Source organism: Vitis riparia, unplaced genomic scaffold, assembly GCF_004353265.1.
Source record: "Vitis riparia cultivar Riparia Gloire de Montpellier isolate 1030 unplaced genomic scaffold, EGFV_Vit.rip_1.0 scaffold533_pilon_pilon, whole genome shotgun sequence".
Classification (NCBI taxonomy): domain Eukaryota; kingdom Viridiplantae; phylum Streptophyta; class Magnoliopsida; order Vitales; family Vitaceae; genus Vitis; species Vitis riparia.
In genome coordinates this window covers 81,148-107,996 of record NW_023269696.1, presented here as the reverse complement: position 1 = coordinate 107,996, position 26,849 = coordinate 81,148, and the positions used below count along the sequence as shown (strand labels likewise).

General features: G+C 32.6%; 1 pseudogene; it reads left to right on the top strand.

Annotated features, from left to right (window-relative positions):
- Positions 1-20,888: 20,888 nt before the first annotated feature.
- On the top strand, positions 20,889-22,243 carry LOC117909986 (annotated as a pseudogene).
- Positions 22,244-26,849: the final 4,606 nt, after the last annotated feature.

The window sequence follows — 26,849 nt, the reverse complement described above, 5'->3', positions numbered from 1 at the left end:
CACGCCCTGTCAAAACTTAAGTTAGAATCTAGCGAGAGTGAATCCAACTTTTTGAATGGTTATGTGTGTGTGTGTACCTTTTTCATGCTTTTGGATGGGTTTTTATAGAACATATGACACCATTGTCACAATGTTGATTGTGAATTCATGTCCTTCCTACGTTGATGAATGCCATTGTGATGGATATTATGCCTTAATAAGTAATCAATGCCATTTTCTCAATGCAGATTGGGCAATCATACCAAATAAAAGTTGTTGATTGGTGTCATTTGTTGTCTATTGTGCAAGAATTCCGAATCATATCGTTGATTATGCATTTATGTTTGTCAATGTCACTGATTGTTGTAACGACTAAGGGACATTGATTTTTAGGCGTAAATGTTCTTTTGATTGTCTCTTAGGCATTGGTGGTGGTTAATCATCCACTTAATGCTTGGAATTTTCAACATAGTTGGTTTGTCCATCTAGAAGTCCCTAATTGGCTTGGTCTGCACGTTGCATCTAGCATTGAGAAAGAAGGAAATTTGTCTTTTCTCTTGCGCCAGAAGGAGCTTGTCTTGATCCAAACAAATTGCTCCTAGACAGATTATCTACTTACCTTGGATGGTCAAAGGGTCTTGAGCCTATGAAGGACACGTGGAGGGAAGCAACAATAAGCAAAGGCTTGCCTTTAGTGCTCCTCTAGCATATAAACCTCTCCAGGATGCAAAGGTCATATATTATCCTTGCCTAGCCCAATACCTTCATACTCACAAGGATGTGGTAATGATTAATGGCACATATTACATGGAAATGAGGGCAATTATCACATGTTAGGCTGGATTATAACATTGAAAGCACCCTTCAACTAGTCAATTATATGTTACCCAATATATGTTTGATTTTCTCATATTTTCTTTGAGTTATGCTTGCAACTATTTTCTATGATCTTGAGATCCTCTCCGAGCATCTTGGATGTGAGAATAAGGTTTGAGTTGAACCAAAAAACTATGGTTGCATGGAGGTCTTAGGTGTTGTCCCATTTCGACCAATAAAAAGTTTTGAATTAGTTAAAGGTTTTAGAGATGCTCAAATGAGTGAAACGTATTTTATTGGATTTTTAACTTCTTTAAGTTAAATATGACCAAATTTAATAATTTGTAGATGCCATTTGCCCATGGACACAACTAGAGAAAGAGAGATAAAGCTCTTACAAAAAAATGGTGCCACCTCTGCACTTGGCGTAACTTTTCATCGTTAGCAAACTAGAATAAAGATATATGGTGCCACAATGGTGCCATATCTTGTAGTGGGCACACTTATGGCATTAGTGCCACCAATTTCCCCTGAAAGTGAAGAACGAGCTAGGCCCACACTCCAAGCAACCATTAGGTATTTCACTTACCATTTGGATGCCTCAACGTGGCAAAATACTTAGAGCATGGTTTGAGAGCCTATAAAAGAGAGGATTGGCAACTGTCACTTCGTTCCTGGTTTTTGGTATTTTACTATCAGACTTTTCAAAGACGAGATCTTGGAGGCATTTGGAATTTAGGTTTCTTTCTATTTTTCTTCTTTTGTTTGGATTATTTTCTTTATTTTGAACTTGTTTTCCTTATATTTTCATTGTCATTAGATCAATGTATTAATTGATTTGAGATTTGAGTTTTTAATGTTCGATTTCGTATGCTTCGTTTTATTCCTTCAGTTTAATTTTGTTTTAATTTCTTTTGAGAAGTTTAGTAGGTTGAGGAAAGAGGATGCTAAGCATCCCCTTCCATCATTGAAATGATCTTGTGATTATTAGGTATTAATAGATTTATTCAATGTATTATTCAGATTCCTTCAATCCTATGAGGTCATAATATCTCAATGTTCGGGAATTAAAGTGGTGCACCTTTTTGACTTGAATCGACCATTCTTGAGTCATTAACATTGAAATTTGGCAAACAAAAGAGGTAATGAGAATTTTGAATATTCTACAAAGAAATCCAATTAGTAAGTTGAGATTTTCAATTCAATTCAAGTGTGCTTTTGTTGAAAATAATCCAACTCAAAAAACTTATAGGTGTCTTAGATTTTTATTGTAAATAATATTATGTTACATTTGGTTAACACAATTTAAATTCCCTTGTTTTCTTAAAACAAACAATTCACAAACCTTCTTGCTCAAATCAAATTGAAAGAAAGATTTTTCCACAAAATCTAGCTTTCACTATTTAGATTCTTCTACCTTACCTACATTCCAAGATCATCTCCATGAGGTTCGATACCCTGACTCATCGGGATTTTGAAGTTACAAGTAAAGAACCGCCTATTTATTCATAGACATTAGGGATCTGTCAGATGATGACGAGGCAAAATAGTGTCTAACATTAATACCTTGGGAATAAATTGGTAGCACAAACGATGGAAGTAAAACAAAGCAAAAGAAGAAATTAGGAGCACAAAGGATGGAAGCAGGAGGAAGAAGATAAAAGAAGAAAATGGTGCTTGGAGACGTCTGTTGGGAGGCCTAAGAAGTAGGAGTGACTATTGTGTAGCGGTTGCCAAATCTCTTGGAATCTATGTCCACCATAGAACCACTACTTTTTTTTTTCTTGATTTTCTTGTTTGTAATTTCTCCACAGGGGAAAATTAGGGAGGGGGGAGGGGCAGTTGCAGGGACCCCAAACCAAGCATCCCATAATCATTGTCTACGATTATTAGTGATGTATTGCATGATGAAGAAACTACTGCAGTCAAACTTGCCAAACGAGTGAAAGCTAAAACAATAAAAAAATCTATTTTCAGTAGGTCAAGGTATGTACAGTGAATTCTAAGATCTTTATTCACTCTCATGATATTATCCGTTGAACCCTCTCCTCGCCTATGATTAACTTAATCGTCGAGGAGAGATCGACCAATAATTAGGCTCTCTCCACTCTATCTTCTACTTTGTTTTAGAGGAAGGTCAAGGGAAAAAGTGAACCTTCCACATTTCAAAGGGTGAAACATTAACCCTTTGAAAGATGTCCTTCCAATGTGAATATGAGAAGGAACTGTAAATCTCCTTTCATATATGAATGAGCCACGAAAGAGTTAGCTGATTCAAGTAAAACAAACTCAACTTGGAAAATTAATGTAATGGATGATTCCACGGATCGTGAACATTTTCCAAATAAGAGATAGTTGACTTCAAAATTAATGTGAGTATTAGGTAGCATTTGGTGTCGGAACATGTTGCATCATTTCATTGTTTCAGATATTTAAGTTTTTGCAGCTTGGATGGACCGGTCCATTGGGTATATGAAAATGAGAAGAAAGGAGTGGTTACTTTATTCAACCAGATTGTGACCTTTTGTAATATAAAACAGAACCCAGCTTGGAAGTTAATTTCAGGGAAGAATTTTGGGCCTGAATTCTTCAAAGAAAACGGATTGTTGATCAAGTCTATCTCTAAAGAGGACTTTTACTAGTCAAAATTGCCCAACCTCTTCAACACGTATCAAATCATATTCATACTTACCCAGTTAATATCTATTAGGAAGTCCCCTAAGTGTGAAAGCAACCATTTAATTAATTCCACTGTTTGAATTTTTAAAATTACATATAAATAAAATTTTGTTTTGAAATTTGTTCATAAAATTTGACTTTTTAATAGTTGGGCATAAAATAACAACTTTGAAGTTCTTGGAACTTTCATGTTAAAATTATTTAATTTGGTAGTTGAATTTATGTATCTTTCATTTGTAGTTGATATCTATATATATGTTTTAGAAGAATTTACTTGTTGATTGGCCGAATTTATTTGGTCCAATGATGAACCTTCCTAGCTTATGCTCTAGATGGATTCGTTGAATCAAGATTCTAGGAAGAGAAATTATCTATACATCTTCCTATCTTGTCTAATATAAAAAGTTTATCGTTTTAATAGTCACAAAAAAAAAAAAAAGTTATAAAAACTAATTTAATCAAAGAATATAAATAATTTGCAAATGTGATACTTAAAAATTGAGGTCATGTTTGGTCTATTAAATTAAAAGTAAAAATTTAAGAGCATAAACATATTATGAGAAGAAATCAACACTCTCCATAAATACAAAGAAATTACAAAAATTCAACAAACACTGGCTAATTAATCATCAAGAAGAAGACTTTAAGATTTTAGGAAAAACCAAATAAACTTGAGGCACTCATTCTAACAACAAAGAAAGTGACCAAGGAAGAAGGAAGTGAGACTTACACTTTAGTTCAATCATAAAACAACATTCCAAAATTCGTACGCAAAGAATAACGCATCAAAACTACACAATAGCACCTCAAAACTGCAAAATACCTTAAAACTACCCAAACATCAATGAGTTTGTCTGTTTCCTGCAAAAGGGCTCAATGATTATCGGGTAGAATTGTTTCGATTTCTACTCTGTGTAGTTCTTGCAGAAGGGCTCGATGAGTGTTGAGTAAGATTCCTTGGAGTCCTATGCTGTGTGGTTCGTGCAAAAGGGCCCGATGTGTATTGAGTAGGATCCGTTGGAGTCCTTTGCTGTGTAGTTCGTGCAAAAGGGCCCGGCGAGTATCGAATAGGATTCGTTGGAGTCCTTCGCTGTGTATTTCGTGCAAAAGGGCCCCATGAGTATCGAATAGGATTCGTTGGAGTCCTTTGCTGTGTAGTTCGTGCAAAAGGGCCCCATGAGTATCGAGTAGGATTCGTTGGAGTCCTGTTCTGTGTCCTTCGTGCAAATGGTGTTTTTGAATTTTGAGTAGAATCCATTCCAATACTCCTCTGTGTAGTTCGGGCAAATGGTGATTCAGGCGAAAGGCCGGACGGTCTTTGACCCGGAATGCCTGCTACTTGCTGTGTGTTGCTGCTTGACCTCGGTACAGGCTGGGGGCTGGGGGCTGGACGACTGTACACGCTCAGAATTCAACGAGCGTTGATGTTGAGAGCTTGACGACAATCCATGGCGAGGAGGGCTGATGCTTGTTTCAAGAAGGGCAGCTGCTATTGGTTGGAGGAAAGATGGTACATCCGACGTAGCTGCTTGCTGGTATTGCTATATTTCTGCCTGAGAAGAATCAGGGATAACTACGAATCATGGAAGAAATTAAGTTTGATCATCCTTTTAAACTCCCTCTGAAGATGACTTTTACTAGTCAAAATTGCCCAACCTCTTCACCACCAACTCATATCCATACTTACCTAATTAATATCTATTAGGAAGAAATTAAGTTTGATCATCCTTTTAAACTCCCTCTGAAGTGGTCTTTTACTAGTCAAAATTGCCCAACCTCTTCACCACCAACTCATATCCATACTTACCTAATTAATATCTATTAGGAAGCAATTAAGTTTGATCAGCCTTTTAAACTCCCTCTGAAGATGACTTTTACTAGTCAAAATTGCCCAACCTCTTCACCACCAACTCATATCCATACTTACCTAATTAATATCTATTAGGAAGAAATTAAGTTTGATCATCCTTCTAAACTCCCTTTGAAGATGACTTTTACTAGTCAAAATTGCCCAACCTCTTCACCACCAACTCATATCCATACTTACCTAATTAATATCTGTTAGGAAGAAATTAAGTTTGATCATCCTTTTAAACTCCCTCTGAAGTGGTCTTTTACTAGTCAAAATTGCCCAACCTCTTCACCACCAACTCATATTAATACTTACCTAATTAATATCTATTAGGAAGAAATTAAGTTTATGTGGCTAAGGTTTAAAACTATGTTTTGATATTATACAAATTAATTGTGAATTTTCTTTGATGTTTGTGGTGATTAAAGTGAAGAAAAATAGTTGTGTGGATTGTTGGAAATTATGAAACATAATAGGAGTAAATAAAATTATGTCCTAGAAAATTATGGATGTTAAAATATGATTTGATTACACTTCATATGCATTATGGTTGTGTGAACAGAAAGAAAAAAAAAATGAAGAAATGGTTTTGTGAAACGAAAATGAGAATGAAAAGAGCCCGAAGAGGGCAAAAATGAAAGAAAAAAAGAAATGAGAAATGGAAGGCCCGTTAGAGGTGAATTAAGAAGGAAGTGAAACCCCTAGGGTGAAAGATCCAAAAGTTTACCCTGGGAAGATTGGGAAGACTCCGAATAGGGGGTGTATTTGGGTATGAACGCGTATCCTTCGGTGAAAGCCCGAGAATAGCAGTGCACTGCGTGATTGTGTGTAAGCATTTACATCATGTTGTATTTGGAAGAAGGATTGATATTATTTATCAATAGGATGTTTGAATATATTATTTGAGACTAAAATGACTTGTTTAGTTTGGTGAATTTAGAATTGTTGATAATTTTGATATTACTAGGCATATGGTTGAATAAGAAAAGTCATAATTTTGATTGGCTTAAATGTGTATAGTTGTGGGTCACTTAATGTAATCAATATAGATGTAATATTATATTTTAACATGGGATTGTGTTTTACTGACCTAGAATTTCTCACCCATTTGGGGTGTAAAACACCCTACTGAGCAATTTGGAAATGCTCGCCCCTTTATTTTCTAAAATTTTTAGATGCGGATATAGTTTCTAAGGAACTACAAGAAGGTTAGGAAGTGTTCCAGAAAGCCTTAGAAAGTAAAAGAACCATAATATTGGTTGTTTTTCATTTATATTACCTTTTTGAAATGTACTAATTTGAGTTATATGGACTTTTGTAACTTAAATTGTATTTTGTTAGTTTGTAAAACATTTTTGAAATATTGTTTTTGACTTAGAGATTATTATAACTATTTGGGTTATCACCTGGGGTGGAAAAAGGATAGGTGGGTTTATTATACTTGTGAACAGGTGATGGTTGATTTTGGAGATAAATAAAATGAAGTAAAATATTATAATATAGTAAGTCTTAGTTTAGTAAATTTATTTAGGGTTAGATGTTTTGTTGAAAAAAAAATCAGGTTATTAAGATTGATTGCTAGCTTGGATAGGGGTAACCCTTAGGATCAAACCTTTAACCTAGGGTCACGAGTTGAATTCTGGGTTGCCTAGAATCCGGGGTGTGACAATATCATTGTCTTGCAACTACAACAGTAGAACCCACCTGGGTTCAATCCCTATTTCAAGAGCTCCATTTTCTCTTCTTCATCCTCCAGTGATGTGGTGTGATAACCAAGGTTCGATCACCCTTGCCAACAATCCCGTATTTCATGCTTGTAAAAAACATTTTGAGCTTGATATTCATTTTGTTCATGAAAAAGTCCTTAACTAATGACTCTCCATCCAATTTGTCCCCTCTCTTGAGCAAGTGGCAAACATATTCACTAAACCACTCCTTGTCCAGTGCTTCCAGCATATTTGCAACGAGCTTCACATAACTTCTCTTTCACATTTACAAGGGCATATCATATCCATGCAAGACAAAGTCGAAAATGGTTCCTCAACAAACGTTTTAGAAAAGTCCACGTTCAACTTGAAGGGGCATGTCAAAGGAATGCCTATAACGCCTTCAACTAAAGATTACATGCAACAACAACCTCACATGAAACCCACTTCAAGAAACCTCATGATAGGGTTATATGGTTGTATATATTTAATTTTTTCCCACTTATTTATATCCATTATTTTGTTATATGGTTGAATCTTTCTTCGAAAACAAAATAATTTAAGACTCTTGTGGCCATGTTTTCTTGAACTTATTTTTAAAAAATTGTTTTAAAGTTGAACAACACAAACAATTTATTGGTATTTTGTAAATATAAAGATGTTAAAAAAATTTCGAAGGACAAAACTCTCGTGTAAATAATTTTTTTTAAAAAATAATTTTTATATTTTAATTTTATAAAAAAATTTTAAATTTAATTTATCCTCTAATCAGCTTCATCATAATCATAGTGCCTTGATCATTTTGACCTGCCTAGTTTATAATATAAATTAAATTGAATTCAACTCTTATTAAAATAAAATAGCCTTTGAATTACATATAAATCAACAAATAAATAGTTTTAGCAAAATATAAAGACCGATCATATAATAAAATTGCAACTTATATTTTTTTTATTAAATAATGATGCTATTTTAGTACATTTTATAAAATATGGATATTAACATTTTCATAAAAGCATAACAAATTAATAATGATAATTAAAAACTAATAATGATTAATAGCATTTTATTTAACATAAAATTTAAAAATAAATTTATATTTTCTTAATATGTAAATAAGCCATGTTTTTCATTTTATGTACATATCTAATACTCAATTCCACACAAAATGTTTGAAAGTAATTTTATTTCAATCTATAATTAATTAGTTTAGTTTTTTGAATTCTAAGTTACTCTTAAATTATTAGATTCATTAAAAATTAAAAGCATCAAGTCTTCTTTGACGTAGTCTCACTTGATTTAGAATACTCTCCTATATTTTAAAGCATAAGGTGTCGAAATGTCAATTTGATACCTCTCAATAGTTGTTAATACGTCTAGTAGTATATTGTTAGATGTCCAAATGGAATTTACTTATTGAATTGATGTATTCTCACCATTAGTATGATTCAACAGTTGTTGAAATGCAAACTAATACTGCTTGATACTAGCACTCGTTCATCATAGTGTGTCAAATAGTCCTTTAATAAGACTACTATAGTGGGTTTTTCTCTATGTCGAACTACATTAGCATGTATCGAATATGAATATGATACCAATAAGGTAGCATCTAAATGCAATAAGTCTTCATGAATTTGACATAGATTTTCCAATTTCAACAACATTTTGACAGTGCATCACATGCTGCTTCTAATGTCTACATGTGTCAAAATGTTGTACCTTGTATCAAAAAAAGTATTGAGATAGCTTTGCCTTCTCCAATTCCACACATTCTCTCAAAAGCTACTCTCCATTTTCCTTTGAACTTGCTTTCTTACTCATTTAGTTTGATATTATTCTTTAAAATCCTTTCAATTATGCACATTTATACTAATTCCCAACATCAAATCCAAATGAGGTACTAGCTAGCTTAAATATAGGTTAAAGAAGGTTATTTATATGTTTTTTTTCCTACCATTAATACGAATCATTTTAGCTTTAAGAACTTATACAATATGTATTCAAATCACTACCCATAGGCATCATTTCATATAGATCCTAAGGTATCTTCCCTAGTAAGTCCGTCCTGGGATGGATATAAATTTTCTTATGTTGCCTCTTTAACCATCCTAGGGGATTCATCGTAGATGCCTTTTAAGGCACCTTTTCTCCCATAGGCTAATCTTACCATTAAAAAAGAACCTACTATGAAAAATTATCTTCTTTCTTCTAAGGTAAAGAGAGAAAATAAGTCTTTATAGCATCTTGCCCTCTCCCTCCCTCCTCCCCACCCCCCCACACTCTAGGTAAAAGTGAAATTTAATTCATCATTGTTCAAGGCCTCCATGAATTAGACAACTATACATCACCACCATTCTTTTATGTTGAGAAGAGATAGCTTGTGATTAATTCAACTACTCTAAGATCAAGGTCAACACTCAAATTTCTCCTTCCATGGTTTACTTCTCTCATTACCATCCTCAACTTCACACCAGGGATGACGCTTAAGGTATCAAACCATATAACTAAGTTCCAAAGCAAAGGTCATTGTACAAAGAGTTTCTAATAGTGAACAAAATCCTTTGTCTTTTGAATGTTTGGCCTCCTGTATTTGCAACTTAATTGGTATGATCATTCTCTTGCTTCCTTTCCTCTAATCACCCTTTTTTTTGTCTTCTAATTTTTCCTTCCTTTTTTACCTTCTTAATTGATTCAGTTAGTATTGTGAGCTATTAACCAATTGGAAGGAAGAGGTGAAACAACTTTTGCTGCCCTTGAGCAATGAGGTCATAGCCCAAGTCAATGTAGATGAGTTGGTGGATGTTTTGTAAAACTTTATATTTATTACTTAATGACTTGAGTTAACTTTAAGTTAAATTGTTCTTAACTTATTAACTTAAAACTTATTACTATTGTCTACTTTGAGTATTAAGTTTATTTGGTAAAACAAACTTAAAATTTATTATAAATCATCAACTTAACACATTTACCCTTGTTAATTTTAACTAGTATTTATCCTCATTGATTTTAGCTCATATTTTTTTTTTCATTTTAAATGATATATTTATTTATAAAATATCCATATTTAAATTATGGTTAATATATAATATAACCATAAAATATTTATTATAAAAAATGAGTGTGGATGCAAAATCATGGTCCTAAAATATTCTCTCACTAGTATGGGCAAATGAGGGCAAAAGGATTTGAAATTAAGAATAAGTAAAATATATTGACTTAACACTTAAAGTTAAAAAACTTTAAGTTGTAATATTAAGTTATTTTGCTAACCATTTAATATCTATTAGGAAGTCCCCTAGGTGTGAAAGCAACCATTTAATTAATTCCACTGTTTGAATTTTTAAAATTACATATAAATAAAATTTTGTTTTGAAATTTGTTCATAAAATTTGACTTTTTAATAGTTGGGCATAAAATAACAACTTTGAAGTTCTTGGAACTTTCATGTTAAAATTATTTAATTTGGTAGTTGAATTTATGTATCTTTCATTTGTAGTTGATATCTATATATATGTTTTAGAAGAATTTACTTGTTGATTGGCCGAATTTATTTGGTCCAATAATGAACCTTCCTAGCTTATGCTCTAGATGGATTCGTTGAATCAAGATTCTAGGAAGAGAAATTATGTATACATCTTCCTATCTTGTCTTCTATAAAAAGTTTATCGTTTTAATAGTCACAAAAAAAAAAACAAAAAGTTATAAAAACTAATTTAATCAAAGAATATAAATAATTTGCAAATGTGATACTTAAAAATTGAGGTCATGCTTGGTCTATTAAATTAAAAGTAAAAATTTAAGAGCATAAACTTATTATGAGAAGAAATCAACACTCTTCATAAATACAAAGAAATTACAAAAATTGAAAACAAAAATTCAACAAACACTGGCTAATTAATCATCAAGAAGAAGACTTTTACATTTTAGGAAAAACCAAATAAACTTGAGGCACTCATTCTAACAACAAAGAAAGTGACCAAGGAAGAAGGAAGCAGACTTACACTTTAGTTCAATCATAAAACAACATTCCAAAATTCGTACGCAAAGAACAACACATCAAAACTACACAATAGCACCGCAAAACTGCAAAATACCTTAAAACTACCCAAACATCAATGAGTTTGTCTGCTCCCTGCAAAAGGGCTCAATGATTATCGAGTAGAATTTTTTCGAGTTCTACTCTGTGTAGTTCGTGCAGAAGAGGTCGATGTGTATTGACTAGGACTTGTTGGAGTCCTATTCCATGTAGTTCGTGCAGAAGAGGTCGATGAGTATTGACTAGGACTCGTTAGAGTCCTATTCGCAGAAGAGCTCGATGAGTATTGAGTAGGATTCGTTAGAGTCCTATTCGCAGAAGAGCTCGATGAGTATTGAGTAGGATCCGTTAGAGTCCAAATCGCAGAAGAGCTCGATGAGTATTGAGTAGGATTCGTTGCAGTCGGTGCAGAAGGGTGCGATAAGTATTGAGTAGGATTCGTCAGAGTCCCATTCTGTGTAGTTGTTTATTTTCCTTCACTTTTTTTACTTATATTTCTTCTTTCTATTTTCTTTTTCTTATATTTTTTCCTCAAATTTTTTGGAACTGAACATAACTTCATTTTTTTTTTCTTGTATTTTTCTAGAAACTCAACGTAGCCTCAAGCAAGATTGAAAACTATAGGTCTAAGGATTAACACATAAATATATATTTTAGGCATAATATATAAAGCAAAATTAGATTTTGTAAACCATTTTAGTGGCTAGAAATTATATGGAATTTCAAATCTATGAACTTAATCAACACAATGCCACATAAAGTCATTGTCCCATCCGACCTTCCTTTGTACATTATATATGAAGCGGTCGATCGGTTAAATGCTACTGGTTGACCATATTCTCTACCGGCAGACACTACCATTTTTTTTTATGAAGCACCAAAAGGGTCCGTGTCTACCGGTAGCAAAAAAATTGCAACTGCTTCATATGGTGGTCGATCGATACATGATTATCCTTTTACTGTCATTTAGGCTTGTGATCCGATGATTTTTTCAATAATGCATAAATCTTACACAACATTTCACTAACAACTAATGATACCTCTAGACGCTTCCAAAATTCATTGGTTTCACTTCATTTTGAATTGTGTCCTATGTATCCTGAGTAATGGAGAATGGAATGAAGTATTAGATAATGCATTAATCTTATAAAATCATGAACTTGATATATTTCCATGCCTAGATCATTTCTACATTTATCATAATAAGCTAGGTCACTCTCTTACTCCTTGTTATGAGTGATACATAATTAGAGAAGGTGTGGAAGTACTTATGAGTAATACACATAGTGATATGAGCACTATGATCTGTAACTTGCCTTTTCTCTTTAGTTGCTTCTTTATTTTTAGCACATACAAGGTTAGGACCATACTTAAAAAGAAGTATTCCTGTAATTCATATAGAGATGACAAAGACCTGTTTTTCTTTCTTGTTGGAGCTGTTATTTTTTAGCTAAAAAGCATCTTCACGCAGATGGAAATAAAATAAGCAGGAAAGGCATAAAACAAAATACAAAAACCATAAATTCTTATGAGTAGTAACCACTGATCCAAAATATATTTGTATTTTACAACCATGGAAAGTAGGAGTTTAAGTCCCAGATATGTAGGATATAGTAGTATTAAAGATTAGGCCCGTTGTGCCATGGTCAACAAACTACCATTACCCCCATGTGATGAGGAGGAAACCTTTCTATAGGGATTGGGCAATCAATAACGTAAGACTTAAAAATTCATGGCATCCCAATGGAAACCCATATTATATCATGTCCACCCACAATTATAAATCTAGAAAAGAAGTATTAAAGAAGCTTAAAGTGCTGGAAATTCCAATCTTCGCATGACACATATCAAATTAAGCTAGAAGTACGATATTACTTGCTAAATCTAGCAATGCATAATATAATCCATAAATGTATAAGTAACTACATCATCCATATACCATCATCAACATCAAGGGAAAACATTTATGCCATTTATGTGAATGGCCTATCAGTACCCAAATAAGTTATAAGACGAAGTCACACTACAAGAAAAAAGGCTTTCATTGACAGTTTTTCACCATCAAGATAGGGTATATCTATCAAGGTATGTTACTATTCATATATGTCATCTATGCCAGTGTCAAGAAAAGTTTAAATCTACCTGGACATTTACATTGTTTCTATTTCTACTAATGATGGAATCTTTGTTAGTATGACATATGTCAATGTTTCTTTCACTTTTGTCACGATTGGATTCAACATATGTCAAGATTCTTTGATCTTATGTTAATGTTAACTTGCTTTTCTGTCAAGTTTGCTGCAACAAATGTTAAGGATAAGTATAATATGTCAAGGTTTCTAGCTATTGCAGATGTCAATGTTGGGCATTAGCCATTTGTCAAGGTTGCGCATGAAAATTTTAATATTATTTTATTATAATTTTTAGTTTTTAATGGAAAATGAACATATTACCATATTTAGTACTATTTAATTATTATAATAATAATTAAGTCCTAAAACCATACAAATAAACTATTGCTCAAGGGAAAAATTATTATATATACATTTGAATATTAAAAACACAATGAAATAAATATTTTTCTAGCTACTCTCTAGTTACTATATATATATATATAAAAAAAAAATTAATTACAAACATTCAATTAAGATAATATACAAAATTAAATTAAAAAGTACAATATTTTCTTGTAAGAGGGTCTCCAATTCTCCATCATCTTCTTCTTCTTTTGCTATATTTCTTGGATACCTAATAGGATAGACACAAAATTAATAGAAAAGTAAGTAACAAGTATCAAAATAGCCATTTTCAAATTATAAGGTACTTTCAATTACAAGAATACATCAAACATATATGCAATTTGTAGATATCATATTTCTAGCATTAATCTTCAAGCACTGCCCTCTAACAAGACCCCAAAATTGCCAATACCTCTATCTCAAACCTATGATAGAAAAAACAAACCATGTTAACAAAAAGAAAACTCAAATTGAGAAATTAGATATCTAACTACAATTAAATATTTTTAAGAATGAATTCTAAGTTTAATTATTGTGCTTTTTATATTATGGACCTAAATAACTATAAAAATATACTTCTTTTTAGTTTCTAAAAGGAATGCAAAAAGGAAAAGAGAAAAAGAAAGTTCCAAATATATCTTTCATGTTATTTTGGTTTTTAAATAGATAAAAACTCACATTATCCAAGAAATAATTGAAATTAAAGTTGAGCCGAAATTTTAATTATCTCAATCATAAATAATGAAATATCTAAATTCAAATTCATAGAAATCATACTCACTATTAATTTCATGCACCAAATGCATCTAAACTTAACAAAATAAAAAATCAAGGACATTCTTCTTCAATTCTAATTGGGTAATAGATATTTTGTGTGCAAATTTTGTCTTTATTTCAAGAATTAATAAATGCACAAGCTATCTAGTTGAGAGCTTAAATCTGTAAATTTTGAAAATTAATTAATCAATTAATTAAGGATTATAGAAACAATTTTAGTTGGCTTGTGACTATGAAACAGAAAATTAAAATTTTGTGAGGGTTGATTTATTGCTTATTAATCAAATAGCATATCAATATTTAACTAAAGAAAGAGTTTCAAACAATCATGAATCAAAACATTAAAATTTAGCCCTAAAAAGAGAGGAAAAAAACAAAGGGAAAGAACCAAACCAAAGGAACCCAAGTAAAAAATTCAAGTGCATAAATAAATAAAATTAAATAATTAACCATATTAAAGAGAAAACCATATCACATTATGCAAATTGTTTTTGTGTGCCCAAATATATAGTTTTGTTTCTTCAAATTGAATTAAAAATCCAATGGTATCCATGTACACTTGTAAAGGAAATAGTAGAGATAAAAGTTAAAGGCAATCTACTCATAATTATTTCAATTAACACATCCAAATATTATAGATCAACATAGAAATCAATTTAAAGAAAATGAAACATTAGCCTTTACTAGCAAAAAATGAAAACAAAAGTTTAAAAAAGAACTCATTAGATATCACATTATTTTTGGCACAACAAAAATGAGACACATAATTGCAGTAACCATTGATGCCTATAAACTTAATTTGAAACATAAAAATGAAATTGAACATGAATTTCAAGTTTCAAAATTGTGAACCAAATAAACATTTTTCTTGCTTACGATAAAATGTTAGAAAAGAATGGGAAAAAAAAAATTCTAAAATGGGATATTCCAATATTTTTTATTTATTATTAATTTTTTTTATACAGTTATCTTCCTTAGTTTTTCTATAATCAAAGAGAGTAAAAAGGGGAAAGATAAAGTGAAAGATAATAGAGAAGATAACAGAGTAAAATTCACCAATACATGAACATTGTGAAATCTTAGAAAATAACAAACTAAAAGAACAAATTCAAAGAATAGGATATTCAAAGCTCTCACTTTATTAGTTCTTTTTTCTTGTTGCTTCTCCACAAGAAAATACATAGTTGGTGGCAGTGTGCTGAGGTGCGGTGGTGGAAGCCTGTGAAAGGAAGAGGGACGATGAGTAATGGTGGTAGTCGTGCGAACATGGGAATGACGACCATAGGTGGCGAATGGAAAGGAGGTGTGGTGAAGCTAATATGGGTGGCGATAAGTGGCTGTCAATGATGGGCAACAAGAATGATGGCAATAAGGGTCGCCATAGTGGGATGGTGGAAATGGGGCTTGGTTGATGGTGGTTGGTGTAGCAGACGATGAAGGATGGCATGGTGAAGATGGGAAGGCGAGAGAGAGAAAGAGAGAAAGAAGGGAAAAATGGAGAGAAAGAGAGAGATCGTGTCGATCGTTGACCTCACCATCGGTGACAACATATAGCCGACGATACTGCTGAGATGGGTGAGGGGCATGGGTATGGGGAAATGAGGGAAAAAGGGAGAGAGAGAGAGAGAGAGAGAGAGAGAGAGAGAGAGAGAGAGAGAGAGAGAGAGAGAGAGAGACCGCGTCGGTCATTGATCTCACCGCCGGTGACGACTGATAGCTAGTGGTACTGCTGAGATGGGTGAGGGCATGGGTATAGAGGGAGGAGGGAGGAAAGAAGAAAAAGAAGAAGAGAGAAGGGAGAGTGGGCAGTGACAGAGTAGTCTGAGACAGAAAATGTGAACTGTTAGGGTTCTTTGAAATGAATGGTAAGGATGGGATTATAAAATAAACAGTCCAGATTTCACCAACATTAATATTATCACACCAAAATTTAAATTCTTATTATATCATGGTCAACTTTATGAGAATCAATTTATGGAATATATTTATAACTTGTATAATGCCAATATACTATAATTAATTTTATTCTTTCCTAATATCTAAATTTGTATGAGTTAACTTGAAAAGTAAAATTTTGAAACCTAATATTATGCCCGTCAATTTATAAATTAAAATTTGAATTATCTTAATTTTAAAGTTCACATAAATTAATTAATTAATTTTAAATTAAATGCAAGTTAATTACTAATTTAACAATAATGAAAAATAGTTTATAAAAATAGATTATATTAATACAAACTCAAAAAAAAAAAAAAAAAATCATTAACATCAATCAATAAAAAAATAGTTTATTAAGATTGATTTTATTTATATCATATATTAAAAAAAAAACATAATGTAGCAAATTTTATTTCACTAAAACTAGTAAATAAAAAATTATTTATAAAAATTTATTTCATTATTATTGGTATAGACTAAAAAACGATTTAATCAATTTGATAAATAAAAAATGAAAATTGATATTAGCATTACTAAAATAATTTATTAAATAAACATTGACTTCCTTAATCAAAATAGATTGTTCTCATCACTTCAATTTATAATCCCTAGTAAGTAAATTAGATCTACACATATAAAACAAATTGTTATCATTATTATTTTTATTCAAGTATCTTGACATATGAACATATTAACTATACATTGACTGATAAATTATCTGTCAAGATTCTATTATATAAGTCATGAAAGAATTCATCAAATTTTATATATGTCATTATTGGTTTAAATAAGTTGTATATGTCATTATTGTTCATTTAAATAGACAATATTGACATATATAACCTTAAGTCAAGACAATATATGTCAATAATGACCTTTTTCCTTATAGTGTCATAAATAGAAAATGTCAATTACATTAGCCTAATGTAATTATACTAATACTACTACTAATAATAATAATAATAAAAACAAACTTTGCTAGCTATATAACTAGTGAAAAATGTAAAAGGGGTCATTTATGGCCTGGGGCATGAAGCGGGAAGTGGGCTCGCAAGAATACCATCGGCTCATCATGTTGGGCTCGTATAACCTGCATACTCGCTTTGAATTCCTCTTGGAAACCATCAATGCACTGCTCCAAAGATGTCAAACGTCGATTATTGGCTAACACCATCTCCTCTAAGCGGGTACCAAGGGAGCTAATCTGGGCATTGAGGTTATCCGATGCCTCAGCCTCATTCCTACCAATTTGTGAAGGATGATCTGCAACCATCGTAGCTCTTACACCATCGTTTGACGATATTGCCATCACATTTTCATTTTCAGAACCTCTTCCCTCTACATCCTGATTTTCATATTCCTTCTCCTGGGAGGATCCGTCGTCTGAAGACACATCTCCCTCTAAAGGGGGAGCACATAAGACTTCCTTCCCCACGAACCATATCTTTTTCCAACAAAATGCATGCGACAAAGTGAAGCTTGATCATATGTATCAAATGATTTTAGTTTCTTCCCATCTGTCTCGTTCCGCAAATTCACATTGAAATATTTCACAATCTTTGTGATAAACATGCCATATGGGAACATTGAATCTTTGCTTAATGAATAAGCTTTCATATGGTGGAAAATTATGTAACCCATATTAATCTTTCTTTCCATCAGAATGTTGTCAACTAAAAACGCCTCCAAGAAAGATACATCATCTTGATGTCCTCCTTTAAGGATAAAAATGTACGAGATCATGTGTTGTAGGATGCGACTCAACACAATCAATGAATGAAATGTTAGTCTACCAAACAGAGCCTCTGTATAGTTTCTACAAGTTTGAAACCTTCCACCCTTGGCCACTTCTTTGCTTCATATAAACAAGCCCCTTCATTTGGAATGTCTAAAATTTGACAAAGCTAAGTGACATCAAAATTGATTTGTACACCATTAACGGTTGTACTAATCGGTCCTTCCTCTTCAAATTTCATATTGTAGTGGAAACATTTCACAACCCTAGGATAAAGAAACTCTTTCTTTGACACAATAAGAAGCCAACCCATTCTCGTGAAAGGCCTATCAAATTGGAAATAATTGGGCTTTGAAAAATCAATGTTCCTACTCGAGATTACGGTCCGATTGGCAAAATGAAGATTAAATCTTTGTGTTGGCTCTGGGGTTGTGAATGTAGCTCGATCAAAGGTGGTCTTCTTCCGAACCTTGACATTTTTATCCACCACCGCTCTCTTCCCTTCGTTGGCGTTGCTCTTTGCTACCTTCGGGGTCTTCTGTTTATTGTCGCTAGTCATTGGTACGTCTTATCTCTTTCCTTTGGTCCTGGTCATCCTTGCTACCTCCGGTCTCTTCCCTTTATTAGCGTTAGAGCTTGCTTCGGTCGGTGCTTGTTTTGGTGCCATGGTAAGTTGATTTTGGGTTGAGGTATTTCGGGAATATAAAGTTGAAGGGAAAAGAAGAGGGAAGGGTTGAGGGTTATAAGTGGGTTTCCCAGATCGGTCGATCTTGCTATTAAATGGAAATGCATATAGTTTGATATTGAGACGTTTTAATTAAATTAATGTCCTATATAGATGAAACAATATTTTTGCTATTTTATTAATTTCAAATTTCCCATACTTGTCATTTAATTTATCTTTGATTATAAGAAAAAATCTTTGGATCTAGCTTAATTAAATTAATTGAGGTTAATTAAATAAAATTTATAATAAGTAGAATATGGTATGATAACTTAATTTAATTAATTTAGGTTATTTGACAAATATTTTTCATAAGTAGGATATGGCATCATACATAAAATTAAATTAATTAAGGTTAATTGATTAAAATTTGTAATAACTAGGATATAGTAACATAGCTTATATAAATTAATTCAGGTTAATTAACTAACCTTTCTCATACATAAGATATAGTATGATGCTTAATTAAAATTAATTAAGGTTAATAGATTAAAATTTAGAATAACTAGCATATAGTATGATAGCGACATTTAAATTAATTCAGGTTAATTGACAAATATTTTTCATAAGTAGGATATAGCATCATACATAAAATTAAATTAATTAAGGTTAACTGATTAAAATTTGTAATAACTAGGATATAGTAACATAGTTTATATAATATCTACTCTAACTTTGATATACACAAAACATCTACTCTATTGTAGGTGAAAACAATATCTACTCTAACTTTGATCTATGCAATTAAACATTACAAATAATTACTAACCTTCTCGCAATCATCCAATTCACTAATGTACTTACTCATGATGGATGTTTTTCTATCAAAAAGAGGTTGAGGACTCCCGCACAAAATCATTTGCTAATAATACAACATAATTCGAACATTAGTATATTATACTTAATATGTAACTAAACAACAAGAGAAATCTGAGCTTACTAAAAATGTCGTGGGAAGATAGCATCTTATACTTCGTATGCCTATGAATTGCCTCTCAAAATAATTTAGCTTTGATGCTTCTAGATTTATTACCTATTGTGAACCAATAATTTTAATAAATTTATTTTATTAATGAAGCACTCATTTGATATAAATCAAATAGATAGTTACAACATCCAACAAATTTTGTATGGGACGTAAGTACTCAAAATTTCCACGTACTCCATGTTCATGATCAAAGTCAACAAGAAGCTGACTACAACAATAATATGATAAAACATTCTTTACAGAAATGGAAAAATATGAAGGTTTAGACCCTCCATTTTGTCCTCCTAGCACATGTCCTATTAGGTACTTGTTCGATATTTTACAACAATTCCCTGGAGGCTCATTACTACTTGTGTAACCTATCTTTTTTTAAGCCACCTTAGGACTTTGGTTGAGGAATTCATCTAACTCCGTTGTGACTCTTAGCAGCCCTAATTTAGACTTAGGCTCACTTAGGCACCCTAGGGCCACTTAGGCACCTTAGGTTCACTTAGATGCCTTAGGCCCACTTAGGCACCATAGGCCCACTTAGGTACACTTAGGCTCATTTAGGCACATTTCTACTTTTTCTAGGCCCATTTAGGTATGACTAGCATGTACTTCATTTTCTTATTTTATTTACTTATTTGTTTATTTGTTTATTAGTTTTATTCATTTACTTATTCACTTTTTCGAAAAATTGCATGAGAATTGAGATTTTAGTTTTTTCTAATTGCATGAATTGGTATCTCATATATATTCATATATTTACTTTACTTTAATTGTAGGAAATTGCTTGAACTTCATATTTTAATTCTCTTAATGTGTTTGATATCTTAGTTTTAATTGCATAATGTTAATTGTAAATTTTAAATTTTCAACTACATGATTTTTTTATTTTACTATTTACTTTCTATCTTACAGTGGATGAGGATATATTTTCTCCTAATGACGTCGTTGAAGGTATTTTCATCATAGGGTCGTGGTTGTGGGTTTGTTAAGCTTCCTAATAGAGACATGGCAGTGGCAGCAATCAAGACACTAAGTGGAAATTACGTGAGTGAGAATGGTTGATCCGGCATGGAAGGACGTTTTTTTAGGGAAAGTGGAAAATCAGTCCAGAGCATAGTGTGATTTTTCCTTCTGAAAGGAAAATTACCATGGCTGATTTTGGCAAGTTAATGGAGATGGGTGCAGCGTGTATGTGGACAAAAAGGAGGGTTGTGTTCAGGTAAAGAGGAGAGAGAAGGAAAAGAATTTTTTTCTGGTTGAGGCGGTGGAGTGGGTTCAGACTGAACGGCACATTCTTCCTCGTGGAGTCCCAGTTCCAGCTGCGTACTACTGAGGATTGTACTACCGGGGTGGTGCCTGCTGTCGGCATCAGTTACGGCCAGATCACGAACAATTTGCCTTCGCCGGACGATGTGGTTCCACTGGTACGGTCAATTGGTGCAAGCAAAGTGAAGCTCTACGATGCAGATCCGAGGGTGCTGCGCGCATTTTCCAATACTGGAGTCGAGTTCATTGTTGGGCTGGGAAACGAGTACTTGTCGAAGATGAGAAATCCGGACAAAGCGCTGGCTTGGGTGAAAGTGAACGTTCAGGCGCACTTGCCTGATACCAATATCACCTGCATCACCGTCGGGAACGAGATTTTGACATTCAATGACACTTCTCTCAATGATAACCTGCTGCCGGCGATGCAAAGCGTACACACAGTTCTGGTTAACCTAGGGTTAGACAAGCAGGTCAGTGTCACCACAGCGCACTCGCTCGCCATTCTCGAAACCTCCTATCCACCATCGGCCGGAGCTTTCCGGCGAGATCTGATAGAGTGCATTACTCCGATTCTGAACTTCAATGTCAAAACCGGATCACCATTTCTCATCAACGCCTACCCATTCTTCGCGCACAAAGCTAATCCGAAGCAAGTCCCCATCGATTTCGTCCTCTTTCAACCGAACCAAGGGGTTGTCGATCCTGACACAAATCTCCACTATGACAACATGCTGTTCGCACAGATCGACGCTGTTTACTTCGCCCTAGCTAGAAGCTTCCCGTTCAGATCTCCGAAACTGGTTGGCCTTCCAAGGGCGACGAGGATGGGACCGGGGCCACAATTGAGAACTCGAAGAAGTACAACGGAAACCTGATAAAGCTGATGTCTCAGAAGAGAGGAATGCCCATGAGGCCAAACTCAGATTTGAACATTTACGTTTTTGCTCTGTTCAACTAAAACATGAAGCCCGGACCCACGTCAGAGGTGAACTATGGGCTGTTCAAGTCCGACGGAACCCCAGCCTATCCGCTCGGATTCAGCGGAATTGAAGTCAGCAGCAACAACAGCCCCAGTCCGAAAACTTCAACTGTGATGGAACACTGGCGTGAGGAAGGAAGAGCGGTTCCATTGAAGAAGAAGACGCATGCATATCATGCATCCACTAGGAAGGAGCACGGACACACTATCGAACAAAGAAACTCTCCTACAGTCGCGTCACTGAGGCTGCCACTTTGAGACGTGGGATTATGCATCAGATTTTTTTTTGGATAAGAAGGGCAGCCATCACAGCATGCATCCTTGGAATAAAAATCCTCCTGTGGTGGAAAGTGGTCCACGCGTTGTTGAAAAAGGTGAGTTAATTCTTTTTATTTTAGTTTTGATTCATGAATATCCAATTCAATTCATAGTTGTTTTAGAATTTTAGTTATTTAGTTTAATTATTTCCAATATCAATACATTCATGTTGTGGATTTATTAAATTTAGTTTTAAATTAGTCCTATTTAGCCTATGTATTTTAAATTCTATTTATTTATTTTTCTAGTTTAATTAATCTTATGTGGTTATATTCCTGTATGCAAGTCATTAAATTTAGTTCTGAATGATTCTGTTTAGCTTAAAAGTTTTAGTCTTGCTCCTTAAATTATTAGTTTTAGTCTTGATTGACCTATAAATTTGAGTTGTCTTTAAAATTATTAATTTTTATCGATCCATGTTGATTTTTATTTTTCTTAGAATCTTTAGTAGTTAATTTTAAAAATCCATGTTAATTTATATTCATTTCTAAGCAATAAGTTACTAATTTTTTATGATTTATGCCATTATATGTTGTTCTTTAAATTATTAGATGTTGTTTTGGTGATCCTGATTCCTGATGACGTTTATTATTTATTTGAAACTAAGTTGATAATTGTGATACTTCCGTATTATTAGTTTCATTTTAAAACTCATTTATCTTAACTTTAGATGCATTTAAAATTCCAACGATTAGTTCTTGATTATCTATGCTAGTTTAAGATTTTCTTGAAGTCTTTAATTTTTTTTTTCTTATTCTTGATGTTCATCTAAAAGATAGATTTTTTTAGACACTTGTTTTCCATAGTTCTTAGTAATAGAATGAAAGTTAGATTTTTTAAAATGTTGGCTTGTAATTCTTGGTGGTAAATTGAAAGTTAGATTTGTTAAAATGTTAGTTTACTTGGTCTAAAAATCTCTGGTTGGTTGCTATAATAATTTTATCTTTAATTTTCAGAGGTCATCCGAAAATAGTGAAGATTGGTCTCCATTCTCACCACTTTAGTTTGCTCGGATTGTCAAAAATTTCGCTTTGTGAATTCGTTTTGCTCAATATTTTATTTCTTGTGTTTTGTTGTTTTCATATTAATTCCCTTTATTTTTAAATCAAATGCTTTTCTCAAAAGATACCTTTGAAAATTTTGTGTTAAAAATAATTCATTTAGAGTCCTTAGAATCAAAATCTCGTTTTTTTTTTTTTTAAATAATATGCAACCTTTTTTTTTCGGTTCGCATACTACTCAGTTTTCAATAAAAATTACGGTTTTGAGTAAGACATGAATCCAAGCTTGTTGTCCCAAATAAATAGGATAATTCCAGGCTAGATTTGTGTATATCAATTGGGGAATTGGTGAAACCCCTACATAAAATCATCTTATCAAAACTCTTCCTTGCTACCAGTTTTCACTCAGCCACTGACCCTTTAGATTTAAAATTCGTTTTAGCAACTTTGAATATTTTTAAAAATTTTACAAAACTCTTATGACTTTCCTCACTTCTTGAAATTGAATTTAAAGTTTCATTTGAGTTAGAAAGTTGTTCTAGAATAGAAGATATAAACAAGTATTTAGGGGGGCTCCGTTTTCACCCAGTTTTGGACACCCGAGATCTCATTGCAAAAATAAAATACCAGATGACTTTTTAAATTAGATTAAATATTTTTCCTCAATTCTAGGATTCTTTAAATTGATCTTAAACACATAAAATATTAAAAAATATGTCTTTGTGAGGGAGATATGATTTTTCAAATTCGTACCTACTGTGCATGCTAGATTCTGGATATCTGATCATCTTGAGTATTTTAAAAATATTTTTGAGTACTATCCGACCCTGGATTTATTTTTTATGTGATATGAACACTTTGAAATATGTGTGATTGTTTGTATGATTTTATGTGATAATTTATTATTTTTAAACAATTCATTTATGCATGTCAATTTTTCTTATATAATCTAGAATTTGTAGAACCTTTAGGTGTCTTTGCTACAATATGTCCTTTGAATGAGAGTTTGGCTTTCGGTATGTTGATCTAGATGTGTAAGAGTTGTTTCTTGAAATTTTTTGTAATTAAATTCAACTCTAAGCCTTTTTTTTTAGAAATTGTTTTATGATGCTTCCTTTTCTAACTACATGCTGATGGTTTTATACTTTACTTGAAATTGTTATTATTTTTGGAGTCATTTGATTTATCTTAGTTCAATTTTTGGCTTTGGCACTGTGTATTAGACATAATGGATATGTTATATAATTTATACTTGTCCTAACCCCTCTAGCATTTTTGGAGGAATCTTATAAATTATGCATGCTATCTAGGTACACTCTCTATCATTTGCTTTTCGGAATTTTATGAACATGCATGTTGTTGTGAACCATATCCATGTCTGATTCCATCCTTGGGTGCTTAGATGTATGTTAGATTTGCTTGGATAAGATGCATGTGATATACTATTTAAACTAACCTTTGATGTTTTGTGATAGCGCTTAAGAAGTGGTCCAGGTACGCACCCTAAATCTTCTCTATGATTTGTGATTGGGTTTTTTTTTTTTATTTAGCATGCTATTTTTCAAAATCACCTAGCCTACTTAGGTATCTATAATTAACCAATTAATTGTCACATTTCCCCCAACTAAGTCAGTAGAGACCTTTGTAGGGCTTAGAGGGGCACTACCTTTTAGAGGTACCTTCCCAATAGGTAACCTGATCCCCGGACCTAGACCCGAGTTTTCCAAAAACACGTTTTTCCAAAAATTATGGAATCATTTTTTAGGTTTTTCTTTCTTGTTTTATTTTTCCTTTTAAAATAAAATAAAATAAGTAGTGACTCCGACTTTTTCCAAAACTAATTTTTCACCAATAAAAAACGAGTCTCACCAATCGAGTGGGGGTGCACGTGAAATTTGCGGGTCTAGACACTACAAACCTTTTTTACAATGATTTATTGAAAACCTAATTAGCAACAAGATATTGAAGTACGTTGAATGATTAAGCATCCACCATGTCTTCACAAATGGACATGGGAATTGACTAAATCGAAAACAAGACATAATTATTAGCTATATATTTTATGTATCGAAAATAAGAACATGGTATTAAACTATTTGTATTATACCTCTGATATTTGATGTTTTCCCATCTTCCTTAAATTGTGTACAAATGGGAAAACCTTGAATTTACTTTGTTTACTCTCCCTCGATGTATGTGTTTTCATGACATGCTCGGGAATACCATATAGTGCTCGTAATGGTTCCTAATATGGAAAATGTCATTAATATGCATATATTTACTATGTAATGGTTAAATAGTTGTAAAGAAAATAATTTTTTTATATATTATATATACCTTTTCATAATCTTTTCTAGTTCTTTTGATTGGAAGTGCTAAAATATCTACATTTTCATCGGGAATGATATGCACTTCAATTGATGTAGCACATGCATCTTCATTCTTTCCATTCAAGTCCTCAATGCATAACTTGTCAATTGACAAAGTGTGAACATAATCTTCATTTCCTTTCTTATTGTCCTTCTCTTCCAAACTTCTCTCGCATGAGAGAATGTCACTCTTCGTTCCCTCCTTGTACTCTATCAAAGGTTTTTCTCTTGACCCAAGGAAGAGTCCTTTCAATGTTGTATATTTCTCCTCAAATTCAATAAAAAAAAAAAATTCACAACTACTACTACTTGCAACATGACACAAATCAATTACATGTGTCTTTAATTGTTGAAAGGTTCCATCCATCTCCATTAAGCTCCCACCATCAACCTAGTGATATATAGGAACTTGATTAATAACATCATAATACAAGGGTTCACTACTAATATTTATACTCACGATGAATATAGTAAAACTTACTTGTTTAATAACATCTTTGTTTGGAAGGATTTCAAATTTCTCATCCTTCTCATTCTCCCCTTCCATTGTCATCTCATTTTCATCAACACAATCCATTTTCTCATTTTGTATCACCCATATTTTCACCTACAATATATTCATCAATATATCACACATATCCTATTTAAAATCACTAAAAACAAAAACAAATATTAAATGACTTTTGAAACTATAACTTACATTGCCCTTTGCATATCCACCGAGTTTTTTCAATCTTCATGTCATATCCAGTATTTCATCATCTCCCCAAGCAATAATCCAAGGAGAAGGTCGAGTATATAGTAGTGGAAATTTCTCTTCAAATGATATATGCTCGTTGTAGAATAACTACAATTATATTTTACATAGATATATAGTTAGTTCACAAAATTTATTATAACAAATTTGAAATTCTCTATGATGTAAATAATCTACAAGGACATTACCATAAAAAACAATAAGCAACTGGAAACCCCACTTTGTTGTTTCCTCTTAAACTCTTCGATCTCGTACACAAGATAAGACAACACAAATTTAGCCCAATTCATCTTCTTTATTGAATTGATGTCTTCCACAAGATGTAAGAAAGAATGTTTCACAAAACGCTTCATTATTGGGCACAATAATGCACCCAACACAAATAATACAAAACGAACTTTGAAATCATTTCTACCTTC